The following is a 22286-nucleotide window of genomic DNA, read 5'->3' as shown; positions in this document are numbered from 1 at the left end:
ATCCAAATCATCCCAAAGGCTTTACTTGGGCAATTATTGAAACAAAGGCTATAAAACATGATTTCTACAGTATCTTAATCATGTTAACACACAAAAACAATATGTAGAAATATTGGGTTGCCTCCCAACTAGCACTTTTCTTTAATGCCTTTTTAGCTAGGCATGATGATTTCAATGATGCTACATAAAAGTAACGAATTGAAACATAGCGGGAGCATCATGAAGCATATGACTAACACATTTAAGCCTAACCACTTCCTATGCATAGGGCTTTTGTGAGCAAACAATTTATGGGAGAAAGAATCAACTAACATAGGAAGGCAAAACAAGTATAACTTCAAAACTTTCAACACATAGAGAGGAACTTGATATTATTGAGATGTATATGTAAAAGCACATGTTCTTCTCTCATAATAATTTTCAGTGGCATCATGAATGAATTCAAAAATATAAATATCACATAAAGCATTCTTCTGATGATTCACAGCGTAGAAATTTTATTATTCTCTACATAAGCAAATTTATTCTCATGCATAATAGTGGGAGTATCATGTGAAACTCGAATACTATAAATTGTTTCCACATTAAAAGAGTAATGTTCAGTAAAAGGGTATTCATAATTATGACAATAATTATCACTACTTTTTATCACATAAGTATCATCACAATAATCATCATAAGTAGCAACTTTGTCCTCATCATAACCAATTGAAACCTCTTTTAAGATAGTGGAATCAACTAAATAAATTCAAGGCCTCTCCAAATCCACTTTTATCATTATAATAAGATTCAACACCCTCCAAGATAGTAGGATAATTATTATCTAAAGTTGACACTTTTCCAAACCCTCTTTCATAATTATTGCAATCATCATAAATAGGAGAGGCATGCAACCATCATAACAAATTTGATCATTGAAAGTAGGGGGACTAAAAGGATCATTTTCATTGAGCATAGCATCACCAAGCTTGGTATAAACATTAATTGTAGCAAACAAATTCTCAAACATGTCATTCTCGGCAAACATAGCATCCCCAAGCTTGTAGTTTTGCATATCTTTAGCATAATCACTCTTATAATTAATAGTATGAATAGCACCAATAGTATAACAATTATTACCAAAAAGTGTTCAAGTTTTGTACCTGATCTGGAATCCAAACCCCTGGCTTGCTGAATGACTCGAGCAGGTCAGAACCACATAGCAGCATTACCTTGACACTTCCTGAGACAAAACGCAAGTCGTAAACAACTGATTTATATACAATGTTATAGTACTGATACAATTGGTGATCCAACAATGTGAGAGAAGACACTACTGTGTTGCAACAACAAAAATCATTGTCACATACCTTGATCAGCTAAGCCGTCCTTGCACAAAAGAATTCTTAACTCTTGAGAGAATGGTCAAGGTACGCTGATGACCTTTCTGCATTGCCTGTATCAAGAACACAAGAATGTGTCCATCAAATGAACACATCATCCGAACTGAAAGTACCTTATGTGACAGCGAAAATCCAATGGTACGCATGTACTGATAACATGAAAAATCAGGTTATTATGCATGGATCAACCATCACGAAAGACGAGCTTCAACATGCCAATTCGCAGAGGCGAATCCGGTGAGCAGACGGCAAGAGGTCATGAGCAGCCCCAAATTGCAAATTCGGTCATGAGAATGTGGTGTTAACACAAACCCATACACATTTCCAGTTCCGCATAGTACCTTCTTCTTGTTAGCATCGGTTCACCAGGGACATGTATCCATTAAGGCAGTAACATCCCAGCACCGACTACCCTCGCTGCTGCAACTCATCCTTCGCAAGCTCTGTACGTATGAAACAAGAGATGGGGTAATATGTAATCTGTTTGTTCTGATTCTCAGCCTGTTCTAATATTAACACAACACTTCAGAGTTTCTAAACAGATTTAACAGGTGCTGCGGCTTACCAAACATGCTTGTGCATGTAGGTGGGAAGGTTGAAGCTCCCGGTGGCCACCAGCACAACACCACCCCGCCTTCCGCCGTCTCTGCGGTCATCCAGTTGAATAAGGGAACGTATGGTGGACTAGGATGACTCTGAATAATGCAAGTGAAGAAATCCAAGATCAGGTTCTTTTCTTTCTGCTTACAGATTTGGATCCATGGACAACTTCTCTGTGGGGACGGGAACTTCCACCTCCTCCAAGGCCATGGCCACGGCCGTCCTCTTCAAACTCCCAGCTGAGCAAGAAGCCGGCACAAAATCTTCGCTTCTCTCTTCCTGGGGTCGGCGTGCGCCCCCCGCCTGAGAGGTCAGTAGTCCGGCGTGTGCGGTAAGGGGCCGGCGTCGCCGGCGAGCATGCCAAGCTCGACCGCCTCCTCGAGCACTTCGACGGCCGAATTTGAAGGAGGAGTGAGGTGGAGCAGGGGCATGCACGTCCGCCGGCGTGGGTGACGAAGGGGAGGGGCGGCCTTACAGGGAGCGCCGGCTATGGAGGGAGGGATCTAGCGACCATGGAAGATTAGGGAAGGGAGGAGAAAAGACAGGGGCGGTGGAATGACTGGCTTTTTTTAGTACAACTACAGTATATACTAGCAGTGTCCAGAGAAGGATTGTGAGTGACTGTGGCGTTGTCCAAACCAATTTTCTTTCATCTTCTAGAAAAATACTTTTCTTTTATAGCGCATGTTCGATTTTGGGTGCCATTTCTTTAATCATCACGGCTTGTTATGATCATGATGATCAGTTGATGGTTTAAAAAGTTTCGTATAAATATCAATAAAAATTAAATAAAACTGATATATTTTATGTTTTGTAATCCTGTAGGTCATCTTGTGGTGCGTGGATGGTAAATTTTATGAAATACTCCCTCTTGTAAAGTAATATAAATTTTATGGAGTACTTCACCGGAGATATAAATTTTATGGGTCTATCAAAACTAACTAACTCTGATAGACCCATAAAATTTTATAGGATCATATGACATATTTTAGAACAAAACTACCTGTCATTTTAGTGGATTAGGAATAAAATGATGATATTACAAGAAATCAAGACTTGAAAGATGACGGAAACAACACAGACCCCAAAGATTGAATGATTATTGATAGACCCCCCCCCCCAAAAACATCGAACATATCACCCGAAGTTGAGCTCATCTCACAATCATTTATCCTTTCACCGACTGTCACTCCAACAAATGATGACTTAATAGAGTAACTTTGTTCATCGGTATGATTGATGATGTCCCTTTACTAGAGTAAGACATATTTTTTCATATTTTAAAGTATGAAGGAAATGAAGTTGACGAGGAAGTTTTTGATATATATTTTAAAGTACGAAGGGAACGAAGCTCAAACCAATATCCCATTCATCGGATGAAGCACCATAGATCGTATCAATAAATGGACCTTCAAGAGATAATGGTGTTTAGTTGTGTTTTTTTAAATTATGTAACAAATTATAATAGAATTATGTGATCATCAATGTTATATGAAGACATGTTTATGGGTCGTATGTTACACGCGCGCTCATATCACTGAGCATAAGACAGATTTGAATGGGTCGGTAAAAAACTCGCTAGAAGAGAAAATATACTCAAATAGATGTTTTTATTGTAGATTATGATACGTGCGTTGCACGTGCATGTGTACTATAATTAATAGTATGAATAGCACCAATAGTATAACAATTATTATCAACATAATTTTGAAGGAAATATGCCCTAGAGGCAATAATAAAGTTGTTATTTATATTTCCTTATATCATGATAAATGTTTATTATTCATGCTAAAATTGTATTAACCGGAAACTTAGTACATGTGTGAATACATAGACAAACAGAGTGTCACTAGTATGCCTCTACTTGACTAGCTCGTTGAATCAATGATGGTTATGTTTCCTAACCATAGACATGAGTTGTCATTTGATTAACGGGATCACATCATTATAGAATGATGTGATTGACTTGACCCATCCGTTAGCTTAGCACGATGATTGTTTAGTTTGTTGCTATTGCTTTCTCCATAACTTATACATGTTCCTATGACTATGAGATCATGCAACTCTCGAATACCGGAGGAACACTTAGTGTGCTATCAAACGTCACAACGTAACTGGGTGACTATAAATATGCTCTACAGGTGTCTCCGATGGTGTTTGTTGAGTTGGCATAGATCGAGATTAGGATTTGTCACCCTAAGTATCGGAGAGGTATCTCTGGACCCTCTCAGTAATGCACATCACTAGAAGCCTTGCAAGCAATATGACTAATGAGTTAGTTGCGGGATGATGCATTACGGAACGAGTAAAGAGACTTGCCGGTAACGAGATTGAACTAGGTATTGAGATACCGACGATCGAATCTCGGGCAAGTAACATACCGATGACAAAGGGAACAACGTATATCGTTATGCGGTTTGACCGATAAAGATCTTCGTAGAATATGTGGGAGCCAATATGAACATCCAGGTTCCGCTATTGGTTATTGACCGGAGACGTGTCTGGGTCATGTCTACATAGTTCCTGAACCCGTAGGATGCGCACGCTTAATGTTCGGTGACGATCGATATTATGAGTTTATGTGTGTTGATGTACCGAAGGTAGTTCAGAGTCTTGGATATGATCATGGACATGACGAGGAGTCTCGAAATGGTCGAGACATAAAGATTGATATATTGGATGACTATATTCGGAAACTGGATGAGTTCCAGGGATCACCAGCTAATTATCGGAGTGCCGGGGGGGGTATGGGAACCCCCAGGGGGACAAATGGGCCAACATGGGCCTTAGTGGAGAGAGAGAGAGGGCCGGCCAAGGCAGGGCCGCACGCCCCTCCCCCTCTAGTACGAATTGGACTAGGGAAGGGGGGGCGGTGCCCCCCTTTCCTTCTCTTCTCTTCCTCTCCTTCCTTCCCCCTTCATCCTCCTAGTAGGACTAGGAAAGGGGAGTCCTACTCCTACTATGAGGAGGACTCCTCCTCCCCTGGCGTTCCTCTAGGGCCGGCCGGCCTCCCCCTTGCTCCTTTATATACGGGGGCAGGGGGCACCTAGAACACACAAGTAGATCATTGATCCCTTAGCCGTGTGCCGTGCCCCCCTCCACCATAATCCACCTCGGTCATATCGTCGTAGTGCTTAGGCGAAGCCCTGCACCGGTGGCTTCATCATCACTGTCATCACACCGTCGTGCTGACGAAGCTCTCCCTCGACACTCAGATGGATTGAGAGTTCGTGGGATGTCACTGAGCTGAACGTGTGCAGATCGCGGAGCTGCAGTACTTTCCGTACTAGGATCGGTCGGATCGTGAAGACGTACGACTACATCAACCGCGTTGTCATCACACTTCCGCTTACGGTCTATGAAGGTACGTGGACAACACTCTTCCCCTCTCGTTGCTATGCATCACCATGATAGATCTTGCGTGTGCGTAGGATTTTTTTTGAAATTACTACGTGATGTCTACTACACAACCTTCTTCTTGTAGACGTTGTTCGGCCTCCAAGTGCAGAGGTTTGTAGGACAGTAGCAAATTTCCCTCAAGTGGATGACCTAAGGTTTATCAATCCGTAGGAGGCGTAGGATGAAGATGGTCTCTCTCAAGCAACCCTGCAACCAAATAACAAAGAGTCTCTTGTGTCCCCAACACACCCAATACAATGGTAAATTGTATAGGTGCACTAGTTCGGCAAAGAGATGGTGATACAAGTGGTATATGGATGGTAGATAAAGGTTTTTGTAATCTGAAAATATAAAAAAGCAAGGTAACTAATGATAAAAGTGAGCACAAACGGTATTGCAATGCGTTGAAACAAGGCCTAGGGTTCATACTTTCACTAGTGCAAGTTCTCTCAACAATAATAACATAATTGGATCACATAACTATCCCTCAACATGCAACAAAGAGTCACTCCAAAGTCACTAATAGCGGAGAACAAACGAAGAGATTATGGTAGGGTGCGAAACCACCTCAAAGTTATCCTTTCTGATCGATCTATTCAAGAGTCCGTAGTAAAATAACATGAAGCTATTCTTTCTGTTCAATCTATCATAGAGTTCATACTAGAATAACACATTAAGACACAAATCAACCAAAACCCTAATGTCACATAGATACTCCAATGTAACCTCAAGTATCCATGGGTATGATTATACGATATGCATCACACGATCTCATATTCATCTATTCAACCAACACATAGAACCTCAAAGAGTGCCCCAAAGTTTCTACCGGAGAATCACGACGAAAACGTGTGCCAACCCCTATGCATAGGTTCATGGGCGGAACCCGCAAGTTGATCACCAAAACATACATCAAGTGAATCACATGATATCCCATTGTCACCACAGGTACACACGGCAAGACATACATCAAGTGTGCTCAAATCTTTAAAGACTCAATCCAATAAGATAACTTCAAAGGGGAAACTCAATCCATTACAAGAGAGTAGAGGTGGAAGAAAACATCAGAAGATCCAACTATAATAGCAAAGCTCGCGATACATCAAGATCGTATCACCTCAAGAACACGAGAGAGAGAGAGAGAGATAGAGAGACATCAAACACATAGCTACTGGTACATACCCTCAGCTCTGAGGGAGAACTACTCCCTCCTCGTCATGGAGAGCACCAGGATGATGAAGATGGCCACCGGAGAGGGATTCCCCCTCCGGCAGGATGCCGGAACAGGTCTAGATTGGTTTTCGGTGGCTACGGAGGCTTCTGGCGGCAGAACTCCCGATCTATTGTGCTCCCCGATCGTTTTAGGGTATATGGATATATATAGGCGGAAGAAGTACGTCAGGGGAGCCACGAGGGGCCTAGGAGGGTGGAGGGCGCGCCCAGGGGGGTGGGCGCGCCCCCTACCTCGTGGCTTCCTCAAAGCTTCCTTGACGTGGACTCCAAGTCTCTCGGGTTGCTTTCCTTCCAAAAATAACTTCTCCAGAAGGTTTCATTCCGTTTCGACTCCGTTTGATATTCCTTTTCTTCGAAACACTGAAAAAAGGGAAAAAACAGGAACTGGCACTGGGCTCTGGGTCAATAGGTTAGTCCCAAAAATAATATATAAGTGTTTCATAAAGCCAATAAACATCCAAAACACATAACATAATAGCATGGAACAATCAAAAATTATAGATACGTTGGAGATGTATCAGCATCCCCAAGCTTAATTCCTGCTCGTCCTCGAGTAGGTAAATGATAAAAACAAAATTTTTGATGTGGAATGCTACTTGGCATAATTTCAATGTAATTCTTCTTAATGGTGGTATGAATATTCAGATCCGAAAGATTCAAGATAAAAGTTCATATTGACATAGAAATAATAATACTTCAAGCATACTAACTAAGCAATCATGTCTTCTCAAAATAACATGGCCAAAGAAAGTTCATCCCTACAAGATCATATAGTTTAGTCATGCTCCATTTTCGTCACACAAGAATGCTCTCATCATGCACAACCCCGATGATAAGCCAAGCAATTGTTTCATACTTTAGTAATCTCAAACTTTATAAACCTTCACGCAATACATGAGCGCGAGCCATGGATATAGCACTATGGGTGGAATAGAATATGATGATGGGGGTTATGTGGAGAAGACAAAAAGGAGAAAGTCTCACATCAACGAGGCTAATCAATGAGCTATGGAGATGCCCATCGATTGATGTTAATGCAAGGAGTAGGGATTGCCATGCAACGGATGCACTAGAGCTATAGATGTATGAAAGCTCAACAAAAGAAACTAAGTGGGTGTGCATCCAACTTGCTTGCTCACGAAGACCTAGGGCACTTGAGGAGGCCCATTGTTGGAATATACAAGCCAAGTTCTATAATGAAAAATTCCCACTAGTATATGAAAGTGACAAAACAAGAGACTCTCTATCATGAGGATTATGGTGCTACTTTGAAGCACAAGTGTGGCAAAGGATAGTAGCATTGTCCCTTCTCTCTTTTTCTCTCATTTTTTTGGGCCTTCTCTTTTTTATGGCCTTTCTCTTTTTTGGGGCCTTCTCTTTTTTATGACCTTTCTCTATTTTTTATATTCCTCACTTGGGACAATGCTCTAGAAAATGATGATCATCACACTTCTATTTATTTACAACTCAATGATTACAACTCGATACTAGAACAAAGTATGACTCTATATGAACGCCTCCGGCAGTGTACCGGGATTGCGATGAATCAAGAGTGACATGTATGAAAAGTTATGAACGGTGGCTTTGCCACAAATACAATGTCAACTACATGATCATGCAAAGCAATATGACAATGATGATGCGTGTCATAATAAACGGAACGGTGGAAAGTTGCATGGCAATATATCTCGGAATGGCTATGGAAATGCCAGAATAGGTAGGGATGGTGGCTGTTTTGAGGAAGATATAAGGAGGTTTATGTGTGAAAGAGCGTATCATATCACGAGGTTTGGATGCACCGGCGAAATTTGAACCAACTCTCAATGTGAGAAAGGGCAATGCACGGTACCGAAGAGGCTAGCAATGATGGAAGGGTGAGAGTGTGTATAATCCATGGACTCAACATTAGTCATAAAGAACTCATATACTTATTGCAAAAATCTACAAGTCATCAAAAACCAAGCACTACACGCATGCTCCTAGGGGGATAGATTGGTAGGAAAAGACCATCGCTCGTCCCCGACCGCCACTCATAAGGAGGACAATCAAAGAACACCTCATGTTTCAAATCTGTTACATAACGTTTACCATACGTGCATGCTACGTGACTTGTAAACTTCAACACAAGCATTTCTCAAATTCACAACTACTCAACTAGCACGACTTTGATATTATTACCTCCATATCTCAAAACAATCATCAAGCATCAAACTTCTCTTAGTATTCAAAACACTCATCAGATTTTTTTACTAATCTTGAATACCTAGCATATTAGGATTATTTAAGAAAATTACCATGCTATTTAAGACTCTCAAAATAATATAAGTGAAGCACGAGAATTCATCTATTACTTCAAAATAAAACCACCACCATGCTCTAAAAAGATATAAGTGAAGCACTAGAGCAAACGACAAACTACTCCGAAAGATATAAGTGAAGATCAGTGAGTAGTTGAATAATTATGCAACTATGTGAAGACTCTATAACATTTAATAATTTCAGAACTTGGTATTTTATTCAAACATCAAGCAAAACAAAAGAAAATAAAATGACACTCCAAGCAAAACACATATCATGTGGCGAATAAAAACATAGCTCCAAGTAAAGTTACCGATGAACGAAGACGAAAGAGGGGATGCCTTCCGGGGCATCTCCAAGCTTAGGCTCTTGGTTGTCCTTGAATATTTCCTCGGGGTGCCTTGGTCATACCCAAGATTAGGCTCTTGCCACTCCTTATTCCATAATCCATCGAATCTTTACCCAAAATATGAAAACTTCACAACACAAAACTTAACAGAAAACTCGTAAGCTCCGTTAGCGAAAGAAAACAAAACACCACTTCAAGGTACTGTAATGAACTCATTATTTATTTATATTGGTGTTAAACCTACTGTATTCAAATTTCTCTATGGTTTATAAACTCTTTTACTAGCCATAGATTCATCAAAATAAGTAAACAACACATGAAAAACAGGATCTGTCAAAAACAGAACAGTCTGTAGTAATCTGGATCAAACGTATACTTATGGAACTCATAAAATTCTCAAATAAATTGCTGGACTTGAGGAATTTATCTATTAATCATCTGCAAAAATAATTAACTAAATAGCACTCTCCAATAAAAAATGGCAGCAATTCTCGTGAGCGCTAAAGTTTCTGTTTTTTACAGCAAGATCAACAAGACTATCCCCAAGTCTTCCCAACGGTTCTACTTGGCACAAACACTAATTTAAACATAAAAACTCAATCATAACAGAGTCTAGATGAATTATTTATTACTAAGCAGGAGCAAAAAGCAAGGAGCTAAAATAAAATTGGGTTGCCTCCCAATAAGCGCTATCGTTTAACGCCCCTAGCTAGGCATGATGATTTCAATGATGCTCACATAAAAGATAAGAATTGAAACATAAAGAGAGCATCATAAATAATATGACCAGAAAATTTAAGCCTAACCCACTTCCTATGCATAGGGATTTTTTGAGCAAACAACTTATGGGAACATAAATCAACTAGCATAGGAAGGCAAAACAAGCATAACTTTGAAACTTTAAGCACATGGAGAGGAAACTTGATATTATTGCAATTCCTACAAGCATATATTCCTCCCTCATAATAATTTTCAGTAGCATCATGAATGAATTCAACAATATAACCATCACCTAAAGCATTCTTTTCATGATCTACAAGCATAGAAAATTTACTACTCTCTACATAAGCAAATTTCTTCTCATGAATAATAGTGGGAGTATCATAAGAGACTCGAATACTATAAATTGTTTCCACGTTAAAACAGTAATGTTCAGAAAAAGGGGAATCATAATCATGACAAGTTTTATAAATATAATCATCACTACTTTTTATAGCATAAGTTTCATCACAATAATCATCATAAGTAGCAACTTTGTTCTCATCATAATCAATTGAAACCTCTTCCAAGATAGTGGAATCATTACTAAATAAAGTCATGACCTCTCCAAATCCACTTTCATAAATATAATCATCATAAGTAGGAGGCATGCTATCATCATTATAAATTTTCATATCAAAACTTGGGAAACTAAAAATATCGTCTTCATTAAACGTAGCATCCCAAGCTTGGGACAAACATTAATTGCAGCAAATATATTCTCAAAAACACCATCTTCATAAAAAATAGTATCCCCAAGCTTGGGCCTTTTCATATCATAAGCATAATCACTCTCATAATTAATAGTATGGATAACACCAATAGTATAGCAATTATCATATTCTTCCAAGAAAGTGCCAAAAAGATTTTCAAGATCATAAGAAGTATCATTATCTTCCACAATTATATTTTCATGAGGCACAATAGTAATAGGAGCAGCATTATTTGGGAGATATATCTTTTTACCTCTCTTCCTTTTTCTTTTCTTCTTCTTCACCACATCATGTGTGGGTTCAATCCTCTTTTTGGAGCTCCTTATTAATGAGATTGGTTGAATAGGAGGCTCCTCCTCGTTACCTGATTCATCATAAGAAATAATAGGAGGGTATTGGGAAGTCTCTTCCCTTTCGTTAGTATTCTCTTCATCTTCTATTTGTTTTCTTTTCTTTATGTAATTGGCAATATAAGGATTTTCAATGCAATTCACCGCGCAATACATATAAATTTCCTCTAGATCAAAATGAAGAACTCTATCAAGGGCAAAATTTGGAATATCCTTAGTTATACGTTTCATTTCTTCATAACCCAAGAGAAAACTAAGTTCATTATGATGTGCAAGGGAAATCAAGTCATCAAAATTTTTGGATACGATACGATCATGAAACAATTTGCATTGGGTACGAAAATGATCATGTTCATTGCAAAGTTCACAAGTACGACTAAGAAAATTTAAATTTTCAGCACAAACTTCTAGCCTTTCTTGCAACCATTTAGTTTCTAAATGCTTATGCCTCTTGCAATATCTATCTTCCCTATTTGGTGTATCCTTGCAAACCCAATGCACTCCAAAAAAATTGACATGTTTATAGGAGACATTTTCATCATAACTACTGCAATCATCATTAATACTATGGATATTCAAGGAGTTCATACTAACAACATTGCAATCATGCTCATCATTCAAAGATTTAGTGCCAAACATTTTAATGCATTCTTATTCTAACACTTTGGCACAATTTTCCTTTCCATCATACTCACGAAAGATATTAAAAAGATGAAGCATATGAGGCAAACTTAATTCCATTTTTTTGTAGTTTTCTTTTATAAACTAAACTAGTGCTAAAACAAGAAACAAAAAGATTCGATTGCAATATATAAAGATATACCTTCAAGCACTCACCTCCGCGGCAACAGCGCCAGAAAAGAGCTTGATGTCTACTACACAACCTTCTTCTTGTAGACGTTGTTCGGCCTCCAAGTGCAGAGGTTTGTAGGAAAGTAGCAAATTTCCCTCAAGTGGATGACCTAAGGTTTATCAATCTGTAGGAGGCGTAGGATGAAGATGGTCTCTCTCAAGCAACCCTGCAACCAAATAACAAAGAGTCTCTTGTGTCCCCAACACAGCCAATACAATGGTAAATTGTATAGGTGCACTAGTTCGGCGAAGAGATGGTGATACAAGTGGTATATGGATGGTAGATAAAGGTTTTTGTAATCTGAAAATATAAAAAAGCAAGGTAACTAATGATAAAAGTGAGCACAAACGATATTGCAATGCGTTGAAACAAGGCCTAGGGTTCATACTTTCACTAGTGCAAGTTCTCTCAACAATAATAACATAATTGGATCACATAACTATCCCTCAACATGCAACAAATAGTCACTCCAAAGTCACTAATAGCGGAGAACAAACGAAGAGATTATGGTAGGGTACGAAACCACCTCAAAGTTATCCTTTCTGATCGATCTATTCAAGAGTCCATAGTAAAATAACATGAAGCTATTCTTTCCGTTCAATCTATCATAGAGTTCATACTAGAATAACACATTAAGACACAAATCAACCAAAACCCTAATGTCACATAGATACTCCAATGTCACCTCAAGTATCCATGGGTATGATTATACGATATGCATCACACAATCTCATATCCATCTATTCAACCAACACATAGAACCTCAAAGAGTGCCCCAAAGTTTCTACCGAAGAATCGCGACGAAAACGTGTGCCAACCCCTATGCATAGGTTCATGGGCGGAACCCGCAAGTTGATCACCAAAACATACATCAAGTGAATCACATGATATCCCATTGTCACCACAGGTACACACGGCAAGACATACATCAAGTGTGCTCAAATCTTTAAAGACTCAATCCAATAAGATAACTTCAAAGGGGAAACTCAATCCATTACAAGAGAGTAGAGGGGGAAGAAAACATCAGAAGATCCAACTATAATAGCAAAGCTCGCGATACATCAAGATCGTATCACCTCAAGAACACGAGAGAGAGAGAGAGAGAGAGAGAGAGATCAAACACATAGCTACTGGTACATACCCTCAGCTCTGAGGGAGAACTACTCCCTCCTCGTCATGGAGAGCACCAGGATGATGAAGATGGCCACCAGAGAGGGATTCCCCCTCCGGCAGGGTGCCGGAACGGGTCTAGATTGGTTTTCGGTGGCTACGGAGGCTTCTGGAGGCGGAACTCCCGATTTATTGTGCTCCCCGATCGTTTTAGGGTATATGGATATATATAGGTGGAAGAAGTACGCCAGGGGAGCCACGAGGGGCCCATGAGGGTGGAGGGCGCGCCTAGGGGGTGGGCGCACCCCCTACCTCGTGGCTTCCTCGAAGCTTCCTTGATGTGGACTCCAAGTATCCCGGGTTGCTTTCCTTCCAAAAATAACTTCTCCAGAAGGTTTCATTCCGTTTCGACTCCGTTTGATATTCCTTTTCTTCGAAACACTGAAACAAGGGAAAAAACAGGAACTCGCACTGGGCTCTTGGTCAATAGGTTAGTCCCAAAAATAATATAAAAGTGTTTAATAAAGCCCATAAACATCCAAAACACATAATATAATAGCATGGAACAATCAAAAATTATAGATACGTTGGAGACGTATCACTGCGTTCCCCAACAGTGGCATCCGAGCCAGGTCTACGCGTAGATGTTATATGCACGAGTTGAACACAAAGGAGTTGTGGGCGTGGGTATATACATATTGCTTGCCGTCACTAGTTGATTCATGATTCAACGGTATTGTTGGATGAAGCGGCCCAGACCGACATTACGCGTACGCTTACACGAGACTGGTTCTACTGATAATATGGTGGTCGACTAGAAATTTTGATCGGAAGAAGACTCCATGATATCTGCTCCAGCTTCGTCTTCATAATCATCATCATTGTCACGGTCGGAGTTGGTGTCGTCGATGATGATGTAGTCTTTGGGATGGTCATCACCGCCTGGCGCAGGGTCTCCCATGAATATTCCTAGCTTCTTCTTCAGTTCTTCATTCTTCTCCAGTAGTACTGCAATTTCCTCTTCATATCCATCGCGTGTAGACTTGAGTTCCTCTTCTAGCTCCATGTTCTTGGTCATCACCTTCTTCAGGTCTATCATGCTGGCGCACATCTGGTTCTCCTGACAACGAATGTGTTGGTTCAACTCCCGGATGTAGGCTGCAATGGACTTGTCCCTCCTGGTGCAAATCATCTCCCATTGCTCATCTCGGCGTCCGCATATCTAGTAGATGGTGTCCTTAAGATCCTCGTGGTAAACTTTGCCGATGTGTCCCATGGCGATGTGAGCTGCCATGCTCTTTCCTAGACTCCATGTGACGCCCTCGATTTGACCGTACACTAATCATACACGCAAATGTGTACGATCAAGATCAAGGACTCATGGGAAGATATCACAACACAACTCTAGACACAAATTAAAATAATACGAGCTTTATATTACAAGCCAGGGGCCTCGAGGGCTCAAATACAAATTCTCGAAGAGACAAGAGTCAACGAAAGCAACAATATCTAAGTACAGACATAAGTTAAACAAGATTGCCTTAAGAAGGCTAGCACAAAAGTAGCAACGATCAAAAAGGCGAGGCCTCCTGCCTGGGACCTCCTAACTACTCCTCGAAGTCAAACTCCACGCAGAATCATCCTCAGGATCCTCTAGCTCCTGGACTCCATCATATGATCGCAATAACCGGGAAAGGGGGAAAATAAATAGCAAAGCAACCGTGAGTACTCATCCAAAGTACTCGCAAGCAAGGATCTACACTACATATGCATTGGTATCAATGACATGGGTAGTATTTGTGGACTGAACCGTAGAATGCCAGAATAAGAGGGGGATAGCTAGTCCTAGTAAAGACTACGCTTCTGGCCGCCTCCATCTTGAAGCATATAAAAGAGAGTAGATGGTAAGTTCACAAAGTATCATCGTATAGCATAATCCTACCCGGCGATCCTCCCCACGTCGCCCTGTGAGAGAGCGATCATCGGGTTGTATCTGTCCCTTGGAAGGGTGTATTTTATTAAGTATCCGGTTCTAGTTGTCATAAGGTCAAGGTACAACTCCGGGTCGTCCTTTTACCAAGGGACACGGCTATTCGAACAGATAAACTTCCCTGCCGGGGTGCACCACATTTCCCAACACGCTCAATCCCCTTTGGCCGGACACACTTTCCTGGGTCATGCCCAACCTCGGAAGATCAACACGTCGCAACCCTACCTAGGCACAACAGAGAGGTCAGCATGCCGGTCTAAATCCTATGGCGCAGGGGTCTGGGCCCATCGCCCATTACAAACCTGCATGTAGCGAGGGCGGTCGGAAACAGACCTAGCCTCCCTAATACAAGAGCAGGCGTTCCAGTCCAATCCGGCACGCGCCGCTCAGTCGCTGACGTCAAGAAGGCTTCAGCTGATACCACGATGTCGAGTGCCCATAACTGTTCCCGCGTAGTTGGTTAGTGCGTATAGGCCAGTGGCCAGACTCTGATCAAATACCAAGATCTCGTTAATCGTGTTATTTTGAAGTAACCACGGACGCCGACCAGGGCCAGGCCCACCTCTCTCCTAGGTGATCTCAACCTGCCCTGTCGCTCCGTCACAAAGTAACAGTCAGGGACTGTCGGGAATTCAGGCCCATCACTACCTGGATGGAACCACCTACCCCTTCAGCCCCCCACGTCGGAATCACTTGCGGGTACTCTATGAGCCGACCCGTCTTTAGTGACCACATGTATCAGGTGTAATATGTATAGTATATACCCGTGATCACCTCCCGAGTGATCACGGCCCGGTAGTATAGCATGGCAGAGTGACAAGAATGTAGGGCCGCTGATGAAATACTAGCATCATATACTAAGCATTTAGGATTGCAGGTAAAGGTAACAACAGTAGTAGTAGCAAGGACAGGCTATGCATCAGAATAGGATTAACGGAAAGCAGTAACATGCTACACTACTCTAATGCAAGCAGTAGAGAGAAGAATAGGCAATATCTGGTGATCAAGGGGGGGTGCTTGCCTGGTTGCTCTGGCAAGAAGGGGTCGTCAACAACATAGTCGATCAGGGGTACCAGCAGCGGTCTCGGAGTCTACCAGAAAGAAGAGGGGGAAGAAACAATAAATATAAAGCAAACAAAGCATCATAAAGCATGACATGACAAAAAGCATAACGAGGGTCAACCTAATGAAGTGCTGCACGATATAGGTGAAGGGGGAATTCAACTGGGAATGTTTTCCCAGTTTCGGACCTTTGTCAGATAGATGACCGGAGAGGGAATGTTCTATGTTCAGCATGCTAGGGGCACGTGACAGATGAATGGACCACACATTCGGATTCATTGAATTTTTCTGAGCAACTTTCATGTAGAAAACCTTTTCATCCGAGTTACGGATTAATTTCTACGATTTTTCAAAGTTTTAAACATATTCTGAAATCTATGAAAATTGGCTAAGTCCTTAGTTTTAAACATCACCTAGTTGTTTTGTAAAGGCTATAGCTAGTGTTCTATTCATCCTATGGGTTAGTGCCTTATACCAATATTGATCAATTTTCTATGATCTACAATATGGTATCAATTGCATCTCTATTAGATCCATGTATCCTATTCATTTTCTGCCCTAAATTAGCTACCGCAATAACTCTGTTTTCAGTCTTTTCTGTTAACAGAATATAGACTTTTGTCATTTTCATAGGATTTAATCCGTGCCTTATTTGAATTTGGTCTAATGGGATAACTTGGAGTTTGTCAAGTGTACTACCTGCCCATTATATTTTTACTCCTGTTAACAGTTGTTTAGTCACTGATTATGGGCTGCCTAGGGGGTTAGTCAGTGTAGAATTAAAAAAGCTAGCTATCTAGCACCTACAGTAACTAGTTGCATAGTAGTAGTACAAGCAGAGCAATGGTGGGCAACGGCGTGGCGCGAGCATGACAAGCGCGGTAGGGCGCGTGCAGGCGGAGGCGAGGCCTGAGCATGGCGCGACAGCATGCGGGCGGCAGGAGTTAGGGCCGGGGCGCGGCGGGGAGTGACAGCGGACGCTGCCCGGCGCCGGTGGGCATAGCTGCGGCAGCGTCGGTGGTCGCACAGGGAGCTGCAGCATTGAGCGAGCGGGCGTGCGGGCGCAGAGGAAGGCGGGCACGGGCGCAGCTAGCGCGGGCACGAGCAAGACAAGGACGGCAGCGGGCACGCGGAGAGGGAGGTACCGACAGTAGTAGGCTGAGCTCTGGCCGGGGCGGCCTCACCGAGCAGTGGCCGGGTGCAGCGAGCGGCAAAAGCTACTAAGCAACAACCGCAGCGCCGGCGCGCGTCGGCGACAGCGCAAACAAGTAGCAGCCAGCGCGAGGTTGGCCGGACAAGGGCGCAGGCAGGGGATGTAGCTCGCACGCGGCAGCAGCGGCAGGGCCACACGCGGTCACGCGAGCGTGAGGCAGGGCACGACGGGAACGCATGGATGCGCACAGTGAGCAGAGCTCGACCCTCGCGGTGGGATGGGAGCATACGGCAGAGGAAACAAAAAGAGGAGAGGAGGGAAACGGTGCGGAGCTCACAGTGGAGGTCGGTGGCGTGCTCTGCGAGGCCGGGATGGACGAGGTGACGCAGATCGATGGCGGCGGACGGCGCGGCACCGAGGTTGAAGACGACCGACGCAGCGACGGTGATGCAGCATGTTGGCCTCGATCCAGCAACGAAGACGAAGGAGACGATGACGAGGAGGCTTCTTGACAGTGTATCACGTGCCTGGGAGCACGATAGCCATGCGGTTGAGCTCGGCCATGGCGACGACGTACTCAGGCGCAAGCAAGACGGCGATGGCGAGCGGGGGAGTGGGGGAACTGGGGGCTAGGGTTGCTCGGGGGTCAACGGCGTCGCTTTTATCCGCCAGGGGGTGCGATGGCCGACATGTGTCCAGGGTACCGTGGATGCCTGCCACGGCTCCTCTGCTCCTGTAACTGGAGGTGGAAGGATATGTCAGCTGGATTGGGCTGGCTATTGTTGCTAGATGGGCCAAGGTGCAAAGTGCCACTAGAGCCCACTAACACAGTAGTAGTTAGGCCTTTTCCTTTTATACTTTGATGTTTCTTATTTTTCTTTACTGTTTTGCCTTCTTTTATAAACTAAACTAATTTAGTTGAGCATGAAATATGGCACACCTATATTAGGCAGTGCACTGAGCTAGACCTCCAAGTTATAATTTATTTGGAATACTCTAAATATTTGTTTAATATTTAAAAGCATTTAAATAATTGTTTGCTGCGATTTTATCTACTATCATGCATTTAAATATTTTATTTAAATATGGGTTCTTCACCATAACTACCTATGCAATATTTGTCACAACCCAGACATTTTAGTTTTAACATTTGAAAACTTTTGTTGTTTGCCTTGATTTTGAATTTGAATTTTAATCGGTTTCGAATCAACGCGATTTTATCAATAGTAATCGAGGTGACATGGCATCATTAGGAGGGGGTTACTGTAGCTTAATTACCCGGGTGTCACAATTCTCCTCCACTACAAGAAATCTTGTCCCGAGATTTAGGAGGCGTAAGGGGGTGAGGTTCTGGTTACGAAATCCTAGCGAGTGTTCTCAGTCTTGGTTGTTCTTCTCGAAGAGGTCGATCCATTATGTTGATGTCTTCATTTCTCGGCTTCAGGTCATCATGATGAAGTCGTCATCCTTTCTTCGGGAATCCCATCATACTGACGAGTAGGTAAGGGTAGCTCGGCAACTATAGAGTGCCAAGAGGGTATTCATCTGGGGTTAACCCATGAATGAACATATGAGTATCTCTCGAGTTGGAACTCGGAAAATACATCAAGAGAAATGATAGTAGACATGAGAATTTTCAAGCGGGTAGGCAAACATTCGATGCCTGAAACAGAATGTGAGAGGGATTAAGAGCAACTGAATAAGTATTGTAGCTAAAACTAGAATAGATCATCTCAAGGAAGGTGGCTCATGAATTATCAACAAAGCCAAGCGCGAGGAATAATTTTGGAAACTGGGATAAACAGAAGAGTCAGGTTTCGATCCTGTGGAATTGTGGGTTATGGGCCCATCATGTGGGTTAAAAGTAGAAAGGGCGCTGACATATTGCATGGTCATGGTAGCAAGGCATGTCAGAGGATAGCCTGTCAGTTATGTTGGTAACAACGTTGGTACCAAGGGCGAGGGACAGAGAGAACCATTTTCCTGCTCGTTGAAACGAGGTGGACCAATAGGCAAAGTTGTCGTCCATCGATGGTTACCGGAAGGTCATGAACAATAGTAACAGGGTCTTATCGACAGAGTTGTACACTGAGGTGTTTACATAAGCAGTGAATTATTACTGCTTAGATCATATAGATCACAAGAAAGATTAAACAAAACATATGAAAAGGAAAATGTGTTTAAACACATATTTCAGGGGTATATTCTTTCCAAGGGCAAGCAGAGCATGATATCCATGACATGATATAACGTAGAAAACCCTTTAGGAAAGGGGAGAGAAATTTCATGCCATTACCCATAGGACGGTGTTTGGATAATTGATAAGGAAATTGTTGCACTGTGCTCCGAATGTTCTTATTGAAAATCAAAGTACCACGAACATGCTTCGAGATAGCATTGACATGGTCTTCAAGCAAGGTCAGACTTTGGATACACAAAGGATCCATCAGGAACAACTTATAGAATAAGTCTTACAATTTCCTCATGGAAGAATGGCTAACCTTGCTAAAAAGGAAACTATAATAATAGGACCTCTGGGCAGGTGTGTTAGGATGACATCACCTTATCGGGTTAAAGACCAATGTTATAAGTCTTGGGAATATGTTCCAACCATCATATCTGACCGAGGTTTAGGTCCAATTGGTGTCAGGATACCCCAGACTCAGGTTGCCTGAGAAGAAGAGGTGCAACACAAATGGACAAGATGACATTATAAGATTCTCAGGAAATGAACTATAGAAGCAAGTTCCAAAACAAAAGTTCATCATTAACCAATGAGATGATGAGGAGGTGGCCGATGAACTTAGCGACAATGAATCGAGATTTCCAAAAATGGATTTCCACCAGTATTTGAACAAGGAGATAACATTTGTCAGATTAAATGATATAATGAGGTATGCTCGAGGAAAACATACACAGTTAAACATTGATTGAAAGGTGCACCCAAAATATGGGCTTAGGTAGCATGATCAATGTTAGAATGGTGATTCGATAACCAATGGTCTAAGAATGAAATATCAACCATTAAATTCAAAGCAATAGGGTTGCTAGAAGTTTTGAAGTCGCACATCATAGTTCAATTGTCGGTTTTCCGGTTAGAAACAACACGGGGACCAAGGAATGATCGGATATGGCAAGAAGTATCACCTGTATCAAGATCTCTTAAGAGGTGGTGAAATTCTCACGACTTTCTTGACATAAAAGATGGTAATACTTCCAAGGTAAAGAAGAACAAATGCTGGGTAGCAAGGATCTTAAGGTATAACACAAAACACGAACAAGTTGGTGTTGAACGGAAGGCAATAAAGTGGTCGATGCTAACACAAATCATTGAGGGGCAAGGATGGTATTTCTCGTCAAGAATTTGATATATATCTTGGAAGAGCTCCAACTGTTGATGATCATCACGACATAGTTGTCGAGAGATTTCATGAAGATGTAATCAGTCAGCTATGCCATCAAGTCAAATGATGATGAAGCGAAAGGTTAACGGAACCGAGGGTACGACACAAACTCGAAATCAAGTTTGATGTTCAAGGAGAAATGATATGACGAGGAAGATCGATGCAAGATTAGCTCATCGTCAAAAAATTTGCTCCGAGAAGGACCCAGTAGCACAATTAAAATTTAGCACGATAATGATATAGCTGATCGGGCTAGAAATGACTTGAAGGATTATTAAACTCATAAGCAACGAAAATTACTTAGAGTTAATAAATCGGATTACAGACTTGATTCACTATCGGTGTCCCTGAGTGTCTAACAACTCAGACCCTAGGGAAAAATTGGAATTGATGAGAAATAATACTTGAAGAAGAACTGATAAGAAGTAATATGGTTCTGTGATATTATCGAGATACCACAGGGTAATACTCGAAGGTAGAACATAATAGAGGTTGCAGAGGTGTATTGATCTATAGAAGACAAGTGCTTTAACTTGTCTGAGAAATGGAATCAAGGAGAAAATATGATCGGAACCACGATTGCAAAGGATCAATTCATAGATACCAAATGATATTATATCAAGGGAACAGTTATTATTACAAGAAGCTTCCATGATAGGATATACATCGTGTCCATGGGCATGAACACAAAGTTCAAGGTCGACTCCCACTTCTTCAATGTATAACCTTCCATTCACCTCTCGCTTTTAGAAAATGACATTAGTTATTGAAAGTGTTACCTGGTGAAATACCAGATAAGTATGACCCGTGAATCTTTCAGGTTCACACAGAGTATGGAAGGCATAGGTTTAACCCACCGGGGCATCTTATGAACACATACCACAAACTCCAGGAGCAAATAACTCAAGCTCGGGAGCAGAGCATGGTTGACAAAAGCAGGGGATACAATTTACCAAAGGCATTATGTATCCGATGAAAGGCTCACTAGGTTAATGAATATGAAGGATAGTGTCGGAAAAAATCCAACAAAGGATCTGGTGGTCCATAAGGGATCTGATGTGAGCATCGGTACTCAACCAGAAGAAGAAAGAATGCAAAGAGATCCGATTATAGAAACAACTAACTAATTCAAGCTCAAATGCAAAGGGGAATTCAGATTTCCAAATCAAGGGATCAGAAGCAAACACTCTGATAAAGGATGGATAATTTGAATAGACTTAGGGGTACAATCGATGGCAGTTGATTGATCGAGAACCAGCTCATGCTCAAAATGGTGCCTGAGCCAGAAGGATGAATTCTAGGATCTGGTTGAGGATTGTGAGCATTCACAACATACTGAATCAACAAACTCAAAATGATAATGACAAAGAATGCCAATATGACTACCAGACTTATGGGATTAATCATAATGCAAGCAAGCAAGAATTTCAAGAGAAATAGGTTGTTGAGGATTTTCGGAAGATTGAATAGCATTTCGTAGACTTCTATGAACACATGAACAACTCTGGAGAAACAAATCCTCGGTAAGTGTGAGGATTAATTTGTAAGTGTATTCAGGTGACAAGAAACTACAAGGTAGTAAGCACAAGGTTTTCTCGGAGCAATAGAGAGAAGTTCGAGGTATCTAGTAA

At 41.7% G+C, this 22286-nt stretch overlaps 1 long non-coding RNA gene across 1 annotated transcript; it reads right to left on the bottom strand.

Moving 5' to 3' along the window:
- Nucleotides 1-1124: 1124 nt before the first annotated feature.
- Nucleotides 1125-2021, bottom strand: LOC147979766 (uncharacterized). The gene is made up of 4 exons (XR_015599736.1): nucleotides 1948-2021; nucleotides 1724-1825; nucleotides 1350-1435; nucleotides 1125-1222 (listed from the first exon to the last, which is right to left on the bottom strand). It is a non-coding gene; the product is annotated as an uncharacterized LOC147979766 (long non-coding RNA).
- Between the last annotated feature and the right edge of the window lie 20265 nt (nucleotides 2022-22286).

The sequence above is a fragment of the Triticum urartu genome, chromosome 3A, assembly GCF_056163025.1.
Source record: "Triticum urartu cultivar PI428250 chromosome 3A, HENAU_Tu73, whole genome shotgun sequence".
NCBI classification, from domain to species: Eukaryota; Viridiplantae; Streptophyta; class Magnoliopsida; order Poales; family Poaceae; genus Triticum; species Triticum urartu.
Note: the sequence above shows the minus strand (reverse complement) of the source record. Positions and strands in the feature narration are given on the sequence as shown.